The sequence below is a fragment of the Acomys russatus genome, chromosome 25, assembly GCF_903995435.1.
Source record: "Acomys russatus chromosome 25, mAcoRus1.1, whole genome shotgun sequence".
In the NCBI taxonomy this organism is placed as follows: domain Eukaryota; kingdom Metazoa; phylum Chordata; class Mammalia; order Rodentia; family Muridae; genus Acomys; species Acomys russatus.
In genome coordinates this window covers 19152048-19166698 of record NC_067161.1, presented here as the reverse complement: position 1 = coordinate 19166698, position 14651 = coordinate 19152048, and the positions used below count along the sequence as shown (strand labels likewise).

The 14651-nt window shown below is 39.1% G+C and overlaps 1 protein-coding gene across 10 annotated transcripts in view; it reads left to right on the top strand.

The window, feature by feature from the left end:
- The window catches only part of Tenm2 (teneurin transmembrane protein 2), a 1156123-nt gene that overhangs the window by 497240 nt on the left and 644232 nt on the right, over positions 1-14651 (top strand). Inside the window, exon 1 of one of the 10 annotated variants that reach the window (XM_051167375.1) lies at positions 6132-6920. The exons of the other annotated variants lie outside the window; for them this stretch is intronic. The gene's annotated coding sequence lies outside the window, so the exon portion shown is untranslated. Of the gene's footprint in view, positions 1-6131; positions 6921-14651 lie in introns of those variants that run through there. 10 annotated transcript variants of the gene reach the window in all.

Here is a 14651-nt window from a genome sequence, read left to right as displayed (position 1 = left end):
CTGATGGAGCTTTGTCAGATGGGGAGAGTATTCTGCAGATTACGAAGTACAGAAACTATGTATATAAAGCTTTTCTTGCAGTTTCTATGTAGGATCGCTCTTTATAAAGCGAGAGTCATTGCTATTCTTAAAAAGCATTTACAGAAAAACTCACGGGATGTATTTCCTGCTTGGCTACACTGTGACAGTGGTGCAATGAGAAGTAATAATTTCATAATGCCTAGCAATTTACATGCTTTCTTATATACACTGCTGAGAGAATACACACACACATAAGCGGGGGTTGTGGGGAGGGGGAAGATGAAGGAACCAAAATCAAACCCTGCAGGGTTTTGAGGAGCTGGTGGTACCATGCTACAGTACGTACCAGCCCAGGAAGAAGGATGTTGACGCCTTCTACATGAGGGCATCATCTAGGTGGAGCACTGCGGGCTGTCACACAGTCTGATGTAACTGGATCAGAATCACATTCAAGTTCAATTTCTCGGCCTCAAGCGCTTGCTGAGTTCGGCTTCGCTCCTGATTACCCTTTTATGGAATGTGATCTTAAAAGCATCCCGAGGTTTTAAGTGCCTTTAGGTCATATTGACATCTGATTCATCAATGGGTAAGCACCTTGTGACTGTGACTGGAGCATCCCTTCTGGAAGCTTCTGGAAACGAACCCCCAGCTCAGCAAAAATGATGTGGAAATGTTGGTAAACCCCTTTATTACTTTAAGTCTAGACTACTGTAATTCTCCATTTGTGGGTCTCCTTGACTGTGCTATTTATAGGAACCAACTTAAAACATAAGGCTGCCCGGATCCTTCCTGGCATCTTGTCACCTCAGCATATTTAGAACCATCAATTCAATCCTCATATCGGTTACCCATAAAATTTCACATTGATTGTGCCGTTGTTTTATTCACATAAATGGTGCCTCAGAGATGTGGTTTCATTCTGCCTGTCTCATGGATTTTTCTTTTACCAAACCCAGGTCACTTGTACAGACTTAAATTTGGAAGCTTTGATATTTGCCGTATAGTTGATGAAGATGTATTCAAAGTTAAGCTTCCTAATTTTAATTTAATTTTATTTTTTTGAGATAAAGTCACCTTTATACAGTTTATCAAAGTATATATAGAGGCTGAATACAAATTTTATCTTTATGTTTCTGTCATAATCATAATATCTGAGGTTACAGAAAATATGTGCAAGTAATTTCTAAATAATGCTATAAAAGTTTAATATAATAAGATTTATGTTTATTTCTTGGTAACATGCTTTTAAAAATTCGTGCTATCATGGTACTTTGCCATGCTTTGAAAACTTTATTTTAATAATTGCATAATATTTCAACGTATGAAGTGTGAGACTTCTTTGATTCATTTAGCATTTGCTCCTTAAGCAAATAGCTATCAAATCTACACTCTGTAAGCAGTCCTACCTTAGCTTTTGAAGATACAAGAAGAGGTAGGGGTGGATGTCAAATTCACCCCTATTGAATGAATTCTTTAAAATTGGAATGTCTTTCACATGCAAGCAGTTATAAAAATGATAACTTTTGGCCTGAAATTAATCACTAAAAAACATTTGTTTGCCCCTCTGTGTCTTTTATGATAAGAATATTAGTGTTTTCCTTGAGGGGCCAGGCCTTGGAGGGGAGATCAGTCCTCTGCTTTATCTTCTAAACCTTCTCTTCCTAGTTATCTACCCTCGTTTGTTCATTTCCTTTTATACATAGATTCTATCTCAGCACTCGGCTTTTGTCTAATAAAAAGATTTACAAGTTCTGAGTCCTACGCCCTTTGCTTCTATGTGTAGCCATAAGCCCAGCCCAGAAGTCCACGCTCTGGCTCAATGTTCATGGCTCTAGGTTTCCCTTAATCTGAGAAAAGTTGGGAGTTGGTAATAAAATCAAAGATGTAAATATTTGTTCTCACCTTCACTTTGAACTTTAGGTTTTTGCCTTTAGACAACAAGTACACATGATATTATTTGGGTTTGCCCAAAATAGAAATAGAAATACTCTAGAGGACAGAAAACATGTCACTGACACAGCCATTTCTCCTAGATGTTAGGAATATGTTGCTATCATGGATCTTTGCATTTTCTTTTCACAACCATTCCTGGCATGCATCTTAGAATATTTTCTAAAGCTTCCTTTTTTTTTCCCATTTGTCTAAGCAAAATATTCATGGAGCTGGCACCCATTCTAGTAAAATCGCGCACTATCATTAGATAGCAGTAAGATGCACACAGAAAGATGCAGGGGTGTGGTCTTTAGTCCTTGTGTGTACCAGTTCTTTACCTATATACAGCCTTTAAACTTCAGGCTTCCTGCCTTCAAAAAGGAGCAATGGGAAAAACTGAACAATTTTTAAAATGCGGTGTTTAATAAGAGATTCAATCCCCAAAATCTGATATTGGATTAGAAATCTATCTGGATATATTGCTCATTAAAATTAGACCATGTTAAGACTGTATCATACAAAACTAAGTGGCTGCTTTGTGTTTCTTTTGGTCTTTAGCGAATTCCTATGGACAATTTAATTTCTTAGAAAAAATAACCTTAGACTCTGAGCTTGAATACAGTATATTACATCCTAACTTCAGTAAAAAACAATACTATTTTTATATGCATCTTTAAAATATAGAACCTATACAAGGTGAAGGTTTCATCTAACTCACAAGTGCATATAGCAGCAAGCTGTGGCTCCAGAAACCTGGCTTGTCATGGTGCAAATCCATCTTATAGTTACTAGAAATCAAAGTCTACTAGTATATTTAATCCAGAAGCAATGCACCTAACTAGCTGTCCTATACAAATATATAACTTATATATGTTTTGTTTTGTGTAAATTACACTGTATATGTCAATATTTTTGCATAGAAAAAAATTAATTCCAAGAAGTGACTGTCTTCTGTCATATGTTATGCTTGATGACTGAGAACAAAGTCTGATCAGGTCACCTGTGGCTCAGTATTTTTAGTATATCAAAACCACTGTCATTTTACTTACAAATACAATTGGGAAAAGAGAGGGTGATTGTCTCTGGCAGGTTGAAATGTGTTATGTTTGTTCTGACCCCAGCTCAAATGAAAATAAAATGGTTCCAGATCTTGGAATGGCCAGAAACTAAAATTGCTCATTTGAAACTGCCAGGAGGGAACAGGACAAAATTGAGAAGGATTTTTTTCTGCATCTTTCATTTGGAGAGCATCAATTCCAGGGACGAGGTAATCAGATCAGCTAATTATCAGATCAGTCTTCCTTTACCTGGGCAGCCACTGTGTCATATGACATCCTTTCCCTTACCCATAAAGGGGAGTAGAGAAAAGCTATCAGGAGCAGAAGTTATCAAAGGAGAAATTAGTAAAACTCAATCAAATTGCTGTAAGAATGAAATTACATTTCATCCATGTTAGTCACTTGGAATCAAAAGAAATCTAAGGTGCCAAGAAATATCTAGCCTAAAGCTGACTTTTGAAATATGGAAAACTGAGGCCCAGAAAATAAAACCTATTTACTAAGTAAATTGAGACCAGGGGGAACATGAAACATGTTGGCTTTTGTAGCATGATTGAGAATTTTGACATGAAATATATCACCAAGATCCACAGCAGATAGACATATCCTGAAACAAAAGGTTAATTTCCAAACAAATTAGTTTCTCATAAAAAAGGACCACTGGCCCTCCAGCACTTGTGAAATATCCCTTGCACTGCTGTCCTCACGAAGGAGAACAAAGAGAGGAGCAGTTGGAGTCTGTCGTTATTTAGTATTCCTTTAGCAGTTTCAGACTTATTTGTATCTAAAGAGGGAAGCCTCTTAAATGGAAACATGACATATAACTAACGGCTGGTTTTGACATTGAACTTGAGATCCGGGGTAGGTAGGAGTGTTTGCACTTCATGTTTGTAATATACAAATAGGCACTTGTTTAAATTCTCAGCATGAACAGACTGGTGGTTAACTTAATTCCCCGTGTCTCCCTTCACTCACTCGCCACAAAATAAAGGAAGGAAAAACTCCCCTGCAGCTGGTAGGTGTACGGGTTACTAGAACTCAGGAGGGCGGTTGGTACAATGTTCAAACCTACTAAGAATACTGCTAATAGAAGCAGCCCAGCCCACTTCACTTTTGGCTAGTCGTCCCCCTTTGGCACAGGTGTCTTATTACTCCACTGACCAGCGTTCTCTGCTCTTACTTTCATTCTTCTTTGTGATGTCAAGTTATGGGCTAGAAGACTTGAGAGCTATTGAGAATGATAGAGCGATAGCAACACTGATCTTGTGCTAACTTTGCACGAAACATTTAACATCATTCACTTAATTGAACCACAACTACTCCAAAAAGTTAAAATTCTCTTTATTGTCGAGTTTAGGAAGCAGGGACCCTGAGTGTCTATGGCACCCCACAGTCACAGGTGGAACACTTGACTTGGACTTCCATTCCTCCTCTTCACTGCCTAGCTTCTTCTAAGGACTGTACTAGCACAGCGTGGTTGTAAGATGTAATACTCTCTTGAACTTGTTCCTGCCGAGTTCCTTGAACTGATCTTTACTATGCCTTCTCTTTTGTTTTGTGGGGAGGGGACAGTGTTTCAAGATAGGGTTTTTCTGTGTGGTCCTAGCTGTCCTGGAACATGCTCTACAGCCCAGGCTGGCCTCAAACTCAAAGATCCGTGTACCTCTGCCTCCCGGGTGCTGGAACTAAAGGTGTGCACGACCACTGTTCAGCTTTGGCTACCCCTTCGATCTCTGCCTTTTCTGTATTCATGGCAGGAAACATGTAGAAATCTCTCTTCTGCCATCAGGTCTTTTGCATTAGGCTTTAAAGATGGATTCTGAGATTTACTCTAGCCAGCAGTTCACCTACAGAAGGCACAAAGTGTTGCTATAACCAGAGGCCTTTAGGCCACATCTCAAGGTCCTCTCAAAACATTGGCAAATCTAACTTACAAATAAGGAGAAAGCTCACAGACAGGGCCCTCCAGGTTTCATCCCGTTCTCCTTTGAAGGTGTGAAGGTGTCTTATAGCTGAGATACTGAGAGTGGAACAAGTGCCTCTAGGGTACCAGATGACCACCTAGTACCATCCTTGGCTACTGGGACTGATTCCATTATACCAAGAAGATTTTTTAAAAGCCCTATATAGAGGAAGAAGCAAAGAAGAACGCAGTGGGGATAGTTGGAAATAGTAGTATCACAGTGCATATAAGTGTACACCTTTAGATTACATATTTAATAGTATGTTTTTATGTTTTATTTACCTAATGTAATAAATGCATAATAGTCAACCTATTATGTGAGATATTGATTTATATCTATTCTAGTTTTACTTTAAACCAGACTGCTACACCTTTGTTTTTATTTTTTATTTCAATTTTATTAATTTATTCAGATTACAACTCAATTGTTATCCCATCACTTGTATCCTCCCCTTCCTCCCTCCCTCCTGCTTTCACCCTATTCCCCTCCCCTAGGTCTAAGACCAAGGGGCACTACCTCCCCCACTATATGGTCATAGGCTATCAAGTCTCATCTTGGTAGCCTGATTAGTCTTCCTTTCAGTGCCATCAGGTCTCCCACCAAGGGGAGGTGGTCAAATATGGGACACCAGAGTTCATGTCAGAGTCAGTTCCCACTCTCCACATAACTGTGGAGAATGTCCTTTTCACTGGGTAGTTTACAACTTGTATTGTCCTTGGATAGTGCAATAGTTTGAGCAGATGCCCCTGGGCCCCAATCCACCTGTCACGATGTTCTTGTAGGTTTCTAGGACCCTCTGGGTCCTTCTATTTCCCCATCTCCTATATTTATCTTACCTAGAGTCTCAGTAGGATGTCCTCAAATCTGTCCTAATCTATTGGTAAGTAAATACTTTTGTGGGACATGCCTTTTGGGCTAGTGCCCAATTAAAAGTGAGTTTATACCATTACATCACTGTTTTTAAAGTCAGTATTACTCTTGGATATTTCTACAGTACAGGTTATGTGACCCCAATCTGAAATATCATGTTTCAGATTTTATTTCTTTGGAATTTTATACACACACACACACACACACACACACACACACACACACACACACTTCTCCTTCTCTGTTGCATCTATATCATTCTGCATAATTCACTTTTTTTTCCTGCCTAACATGTTGGGGTAGACAGGAAATGTTGACAGAAAGAGTAAAGGAACAAACCCATGAATCAAGGGAAGACAGCGGGATTACACCCACATTCCGTGAGTTGAGAGAGATTGGTTCATGAAAAATTGGTGAGGCATGATGGAGTGAAGGAAAGCTGGCACATGGGCATCATATGTGGGCCACTGTCTGTTAACTTTCCATTTTTACTTTACATACCAGGAGAGCAGATTGATATTGCATTTTAATTGTGTATATTAGAGGGAGGCATATGGTTGCAACATTTTCTTATTTACCTTCTGTAACATGAAATTTATCATTTTCTTCCCAAAATTAAGGATTTAAGGGAGCATGCCTTCTTTTTCTATGGGTTCACTTCTCTCCCATGCAAAGGTCTCCCGAGATGTGTGGCACGTTGATGCCAAGATGATGTTGGCACCATTTTCTTATTGCCATGGTGATCCCCAGCTCTCCTGAAATCTCAAGAGGGACGATGATATTTTAAAAGCAACTTGAATTTTGGTAAGTAAAAAGGCTGGAAAGAATACCCTCACTACATTCTTGCCAGCATGGGTAAATAAAGATAGCAAATGATGTCTACAGGGGCAGGATATGACTTGTGCTTTATTGGATGGTGTAAGCTTGCATTCTAATTTGAAAAGCCTCCTGTAAGTTATATATTTATGGAAACTCGCAGCTCTAGTGTGGATTGGGACGTGTGTCTAAGCAAACTCTTCCTAGAAGCAGCTCTTCTCTTTCCTAGAGTCACTATCATCTTAACTTAGAGCTGAAGGTATGATTGTCAGAATATCTCAACATTGAAGGTGACGTGTAATGTATATAAATGTTGGCAGTTAGCGAGGTAAAGCAAAGGGGGGAAAAAGCATTTCTCTCAAACAGGAAATTAAGGTAGACAAGCGTCAGTCACATTGCAGGTTAAGCACATCCCAGGCTGTCTCAAAAGTTCTTACAGCAGGGAGTTATTTTGAACTTTGCCTGCGCAACTGTGCTCTCCAGGAAAAGCTTCAAAGATGAGAGGATTTTGTTTCACATCCCATGAAAAATTTTCAGGCATTTTACTGAGCTACAAAATGAACAAATAGTTGACATAATAAACATGGAAACAAACATTTCAAAAGAAGCCCCAAGCCAGTGAGACCAAGATGCTTGGATCTTTGTACCTGACTTGAGTGGCATGTTCAGAGAGGAACTCGGTCAATTGTAGGACTCCAGTGGCTTTGTTGTTATTTGTTTGTTTGCTTGCTTGTTTCTTGCTTTTAGCATTTTGTTATCCTATTAGGGCTGCAAATTTTTAAGGGCACGGAAGGAAGGGTGGAGCAATGTTTCTTAATTGGGAAGTTTACAAACAAATGTTTACAGATGGGCATATTAATTGAGTTTTTACAAAACCACCTACAGCCTAATATTTCACAGTCAAAAATAAACCAGCGGGCTCTCAAGTGCCATTTCTGCTACATAATGCAATTGTTAACACTCATGGAAGTTGCTTATTTTCTACAGATCAGGGTCTACTAGGGAAAGAATGGCAGGAGATGGAGTTTGCCGGCCCTGATGTCTTGTAAACCACTGTAGTTAGGAGCAGTTACTATGTTGTTCATAATCTTATTTTAGTGACATTTATAGCTGCTATGACCTAATATAGAATCGAGCCAGATGGCTTTATTAGAGGGTTTTCATTTATTTGATTAATTTTGTATTGTGTTTGGAAGAGGTTTGGTGGCTTTATTTCTGTTATTGTTCACTGAATTTTGTGATTAGTGGAGTGACTCAGTGGTAGCTAACATGACTTACTGAGGACAGACTCTCAGGGAGATGAGACCGAGAAACATGCCTAGCACCTTGTCATCTATTTGCAGTCGATGAGTATGTATTTACACAGGAGAAATGTCCTCCCTTGGTGATTTCGCTACACATATACTCATGTTCAAGTTTGTGATTTTCTTTTCCTTATGTAATCTTTCTGCTAGTGTCTTCCTAGCTGCGTTATTTTTTTTAACCCACTAGATGATTTTGCTCCCTTATATTAAGATGTTCCTGAAATTAAAGAAAACTAAAATTAAAAAAAAACTAATTCAAGCATCACGATAGAAACGCTCTGGTAGGTCTAAACAAGTATTAATCGTGTTTGTTCCTTCTATGTAAGAAAGCGGATTTTTTTTTCTTCATAACTTCAAGCACAGTTCTTCTCTTTAAGAGAGAGAAATACTACTTAAAAGAGACCACTCCAGTTTCCCTCCTGAATCAAGAGTTTTTCATTTCCTGAAAATAGATTCACAAATGTCATAAATTAGTCTGTAAATTTTACCTTATTATGCTTCCTCCTTCGAAAATATGCAGGAAAGTGATTATTCGTGGTGTTCGACTCCGGGCTGATGAGTCGGTTATAATTATCAAAGCAGACATAATGAGATGAAAACAACTTTCTCGAGGGCCTCTGAGTTTTCAGTCACCATCACCACCCTGTCACGCTGGGTTAACTGTTTTCTGCCCAAGTGGATGTCAACGCAATTAATTTCACAGTTTCTTCAGGCTGATGGTCATAGGGTTCATTTGCTCATCTAGGCAAAAGGCTCCACATATGTCATGGTGTGAGTGGTTTCTGGGTTCTCCATGGGCAGAGGAAAGAGTGGCGAGAATGACCATTCAGCTTCTTAGATCGTAAGAGGAGTTGTTTCTCTTAGTAATTCGTAATCCATTTGGGGAAAGACATCATCAAATAATTACACCAATAGGTCTAAAAATACCGAAAAACAGGAAACAACTAGAGAAACTCCACGGTGCCAGTAGCCCATCTTTATCCAGTTTAAATTGTTGCCATACAAGAGGTTTCAGTAGAGCTCTCCACAATGACAGAAATAGCCAAGAGGTCCAAGAGGGTCCATAGCCTCACCTGGCTATCAAGAGCTAGAAAAGTAGACAGTGTGACTGAGGGCTTTTAATTATTCATAATTTTAATAAAATTTACCTTTGTATTTGAACAAATACATTTGACTAATCGCTGCCACATTGGGCAAGCCTGCTCTCAAAAGTATGGTGCTAATACTTACCCCTGTTTTTACACTTGAAATATGGTCTTTTGTACTCTAACTGTTAGAACATGAAAAAAAATATGTATGTGTTTCATTTTGTTTGCTCTATGAACTATAAGCAGCACTTTTAAGAGTGAAAGAATCTCTGCAGGAATGACTGCATTTTTGCATATTCGATAAGAAATGATGAAATAATGTCCTTGATTTTAATGTGTGAGTAGATTACAAATTGATCTTTAATTTATGTCTGGATGTCTATACCTGGCTAGGATATTTTTTAAGTCCGATTTCATATTTGTTATTGTTACTCTATGAATCATTGAAATGATATATTAATTTAGTTGATTAATATGATTCATTACCATAAATCATCTTCTTTAGTGCATGCTGCTGCTTAATAAAAACTGCAAACACATTCCCTCCCTCAGAGTTGTATTCAATATCATTCCATAGCAACCAGTTTTTCATTTCCCAGCATGTATATATGGATTGCTTGATAAGAATTGGGAAGGAGAAAAGGAATTGGGAACTGGAGGCTGGGAAAGATGGAAGAAACAAGAGAAAGGGAGCGAGAAAGAAAGGGAGAGAGGGAGGGAGCCAGGAGAAGAAAATGAATGTAACTACTGCAAAGGAACAGCAGGGACATGGCCTTTGTTGCCAGGAGACAGGGGAATCCACTATGAATATTGGTCTGATCACTAAGGTTCCTGTCTGGTTTCTTTCCTTTACCATTTTAATCTTGTGTAATTCTCTTCGCAGTCCTATAGTAGTGAGAGTAATCTAGTGTTTTGAGGCCCTCCATTGCTCAGCTACTTTTTGTTTGTTTGTTTGTTTGTTTCTAGCCAAAGGCAGAGAAAAGAGCCAAAGAGCCTTCATTCCTCCTTCTCCCCAGTTCATATGCCAGACCTCTCCCCTTCACTGTCTTGAGTGAAACTCACTGCTGCAAGACAGAACAGTGACATGTATGTGCCACTTCTCCATGTGGGGTTCATGTCTTCATATTTCCTTGCCATCTTTGCCAAAAATATTTCTCCATCAAGTTCTGCTGAAGATTGAGTGTTGTGGATCGTAGCTGGGTCAAATAAGCTTTGGGGAAGATAAGAGGGACACAGTCTGTACTGTTGAGACCAGATGAGACGATTTGTACAAGTCCATCATGAGGGAAGATATCTCCATACAGAGGCATTTAAATCTATGGATTATTCTCGTAGATGGTATTGAATGTATTATAGACATTAGTATTTCTAGTTTCTGAAGTGGGGGCAGAATGGAGAGATGGAGAAAGAGAGGGGACAATATGTTTATAATATGAGGAGTGAGAACATAAGACAGACAAAATAAAACTATCAGTAAACGGGGACTAGATTCTGTCAGACACACCCACTAAAAGCAAGGGCGTTTGGGCTGACACTTGGATGACAGATAGCTTGCCATGAATTCCTGTGTCAGGGCTTTTTTGAGGGACATCAGGGACAAGGATTGTGAGGTGAGGGTGACTCTCCTAGAATATCATAAAGAAAGTCAGCTGGAGAGATAAGAAAACTGTCAAAAGAGGAGGTTGCCAAACCCCTATGTTCAAATTTACTGTCATTGTCACAGCTTAGTTATCAGTTAGTGGTCGTGTGGTTTCTTAAATTTTACTGACTGTTTTAGGCAGAAATATTATGTTAAGATAATTTTTAGAAAACTGTGTTTGTTTCTCTTAGTTTCTCTTTTAGCCTGGCTATCACACAAACAATTGAGACTCTTTTATATTTGTTTATAAGGCTTTACAACACAATCTTGAGCAGTTTAAGTCTGTTCTTAACCCTCTATGTTATCCTGTTTCCATCTTTGCCAAAATCCTCAAGTTACTTGTTTTCTCAATCTTTCTTTGCTCCAGCTGAGTCTTTATCTCTCCTGCACCTCTTCCTGTGGCTGAATCCTCTGCTTCTTCTCCTAACTCCTCCTCTCCTACCTGTCAGAAAGTCCAGCCCTGTTCTCTCCCCTGCTCACAGATTGGCTGTAAGCTGCTTTATTGGCATATAAGGGAAAAGCTGGGTGGCAGAGTTTATGCAACATTGAGAGACTCTCAGAACAAAGCTGGCAATCAATATGGGGCATACAGAAATTACATTTGAATTACACAATGACTTTATGCCAACAATATTACTTCAGGTTTTATAGATGAGGTTAAGTCCAGAATGTTTCTTTAAATTGTTTGATGAAGGGACTGAAGAGATGGCTCAGAGGTTAAGAGCACTGACTGCTCCTCCAGAGGTCCTGAGTTCAAACCCCAGCAACCACATGGTGGCTTACAGCTACCTATAATGAGATCTGGTGCCCTCTTCTGGTGTGCAGGTGTACATTCAGGCAGAGCATTGTATACATAATAATAAATAAATAATTCTTTTTAAAAAATAAATTGTTTGATGTCACCAATTAGCAAGAAAATACATGTTGGCTTTCATATACCCCTTTCCATTTCTTGGACATAAAATAATGTCTAGCTTCATAGAAATCCAAAGGGCATTTGCAGAGTATGCTTTTAGTTCATAGCATAGATATGATGGATGGGAATGAAGTTGACCATTGCCTTTGTGTTCTCCTATCTTCTTTACCAAGAGTGATGTGTGGCAGGCGGGAACCTCGTCTCACCCCAAACCTTGCTGAGAGCAGACACTTGTCAGTCAGAGGAGAAAGAATAGGAACATGTGGAAATGAAAAAGAAATGGCTATAGAAGTATTTAATCCTCGACATACCACATTCAGTCAGTACAGTGCTTCCTGTAACATAGCTGCAGCATCTGGGCCTGTGGTTCAAGGTTAAGGCATGAAGTCTTACATTTTGTGACCTATTACATGAGGGCATACATAACTGAGTCTTCTAATTATAGCAAAATAAAACACATTCTTATTGCCAGCTTTCATTAAATACCTAATATGAAAATAACTACTAAAGGAAATAACTACTGAATGAAAGGAAAAATGAGACATGAGAGGCCAATATTTTAATTTTGTGTGTTACTAAAATCACGAGTCACACAGTGAGTGCTCAGGAAATGTTCCTCAGTAATGATAAAGATAGGTGCAGAAACTAAGCTACACTCAATTGAAAGGACAGCACAAAACATAAATGAAGCCTCCTTTTGGTTTTAAAATTCTATTCAAATAATTAATATTTAGTGAATTACCATCTCACTGATAAAACATTGACCAGTCCTGAAGATCAGCTTTGCCTGGAACCATCACCCCAAGTGTTTGCTTTATGTGCTTTCTTCACTGTTATTATTTGGGGTAACTTTCTTCCCATCTAATTATCTGATAGACTTTCATGCCTGTAAGTCATATTTTTCTATAAGATTAGCATATTCGTGAGGTTTCTCATTTAAAAAAAAAAAAAAAAAAAAAAAAACGCCCTACTACTTTCCCTGTTTGAAAAAGCAGTGCTCTACAGTGCATTCCTGATGCTCAGGATGTACAAATGTAAAGAGACATCAACGTGTTTATTCAAACTGTCACTGGTGGGCATGTGCAATGACCCAGGTCTTGCGGCAGATGCCAGGCCTGTAAAGCCAACTTAGGACCACATTTCTAGGTGGTGATTTTCACGTTAGTAGAAGATGGCTGGCCGTTTCGTGCTATAGAATGATGGGAGCACCATAAGTGAAACCCATGAGAAGTGCAGAGGGATGCAGAATGGCTAGTTTTCCATGGATAGGTTAAAAAAAGACATCATGAAGCTAAATCTTGGTATGTCAGGACCAAATAGGAAGATGACGTTCCATACAAAGGGAAGCAGTTTGATCAAAGACTAGAAGGCACACACTAAGGTTTGCCACTTGAACTGTAATTAATGACAAGGTCATCCCTTGTCAGTGTGATGAGAGATGGGATCCAAGATGGGGTCTAGGCCAGACCATGCATATGCTCCTATACTATACCGAGCATTTTCTACTTTATACTGCCGGCTATGGAACATCATCAAAGGACTTTTAGTAGGAGAACATCATAGTTATACATTCATTTTTTTGTTTCCTAAGGACCATTTTTTGATGAAGTATGTCAAGAAAATACTAATAGTTGTAGTTAATTTTTAAATTTCTTTTAAGTCATTCAAGACTGAATATTAAGAGCCTACTATGAATCAATCAGCCTTTGTCTATGTTTGATAAAGGGATATGAACAAAGGCTGTTCATGTGTTCAGTGTTGAGCTGTGTGACTCTCACAGGAGTTGCATAAAATAAGTCCCATTATCCAAAAAGGGCCAGTGAATAACTATTCATCCCAAAGTGCTCCCATTAAATATAGCCCCAATATCCCTGCTGGGAAGTGTTTCCCTGGAGTCATTGCTGCTGAGCATAATTAGGCCACTTGCACGAGTGTTTCAGGATTATGCATTGAACAAGTATTTCTCTTCATTGGGTCGAATAGATGTCACACAGGGGTCAATTTCCATATCAAATCCAGTGCAACTATCTAATGAGAACTCAATTTGGGAGTGTATGGACACACGTGCTTAGCAGAGCCATACCCTTTTACTAGCTATAACTGTATCCAGCCAGATGCCAGTTATGGTAACTACTGTTTTTCTTTCTCCTTTCCCTGTCTTTCATAGATTATGAGTGCTTTGTTGCCACTTGAGGCTATTTGTAATTTCAAATGCAGATCAAGTTTCTAGGGGAAGAAAACTCTTTAAAGACATGCATTTTGAGATTTTGGTCTCCAAGTAAGTACAGAACTTAGAGAAATATTCAGCGTCAGAAACTCTTCCATTTCTTCACTTGGGAAACAAGTGGTACTGAGGCTCAAAGTGTACTTCAGTGAGCACTTACCTAAAATATACAGTCCTATGTGAGAGAAGGGGGAGGGCGGGAAGGAGGGAGAGGGAAAGGGAAAGGAGGGAGAGAGAGAATGAGAAAGGGAGAGGTTCTAATCAAATATTCCTTGCAACACAACCAAAGCCCAATTGTTCGGGTCCAGACTAGAAGTCCTTCCCCTGGGGCACTTTCTAAATAACTGTCACTTTCTGTGTCATTCTAGCCTAGTCCTTGCAAGGCATGATTTTTCTCTGACAGGTGAGGAGGGAGGAAGACCATACCTTTTGTCATAATAGTCACCTCAGGTCACTGGGTGATTTTAGCAGCCAAGTGTTTCTTTTCCGCAGTTCATGAAATCAGAAGTCTAAGTCCAGAATGGCAGAGAGGTTGCATTTTTAGTGAGGGCTTTCCATGTGGCTGTTGTAAATCTTCCCTCTTTCCATGTCCTGTAATGTTGAGGGGATGTGGCTAGTAGGGAGGGGCTAGAAGAAGAGAGAAAGAGAAAGAACAAACAGAAATGATGGTGTTTTCTGGCCTCTTTCTGTAAAGGCACTGATTTTATCAGGAGCACTCCATCCTCTTGAGATTGTGGCAATCTGATCACAACCCAAATGTCCCATCTCCTGATACCATCACATTCAGAATAAAGCTTTCAACATATAATTTTGAGAGAG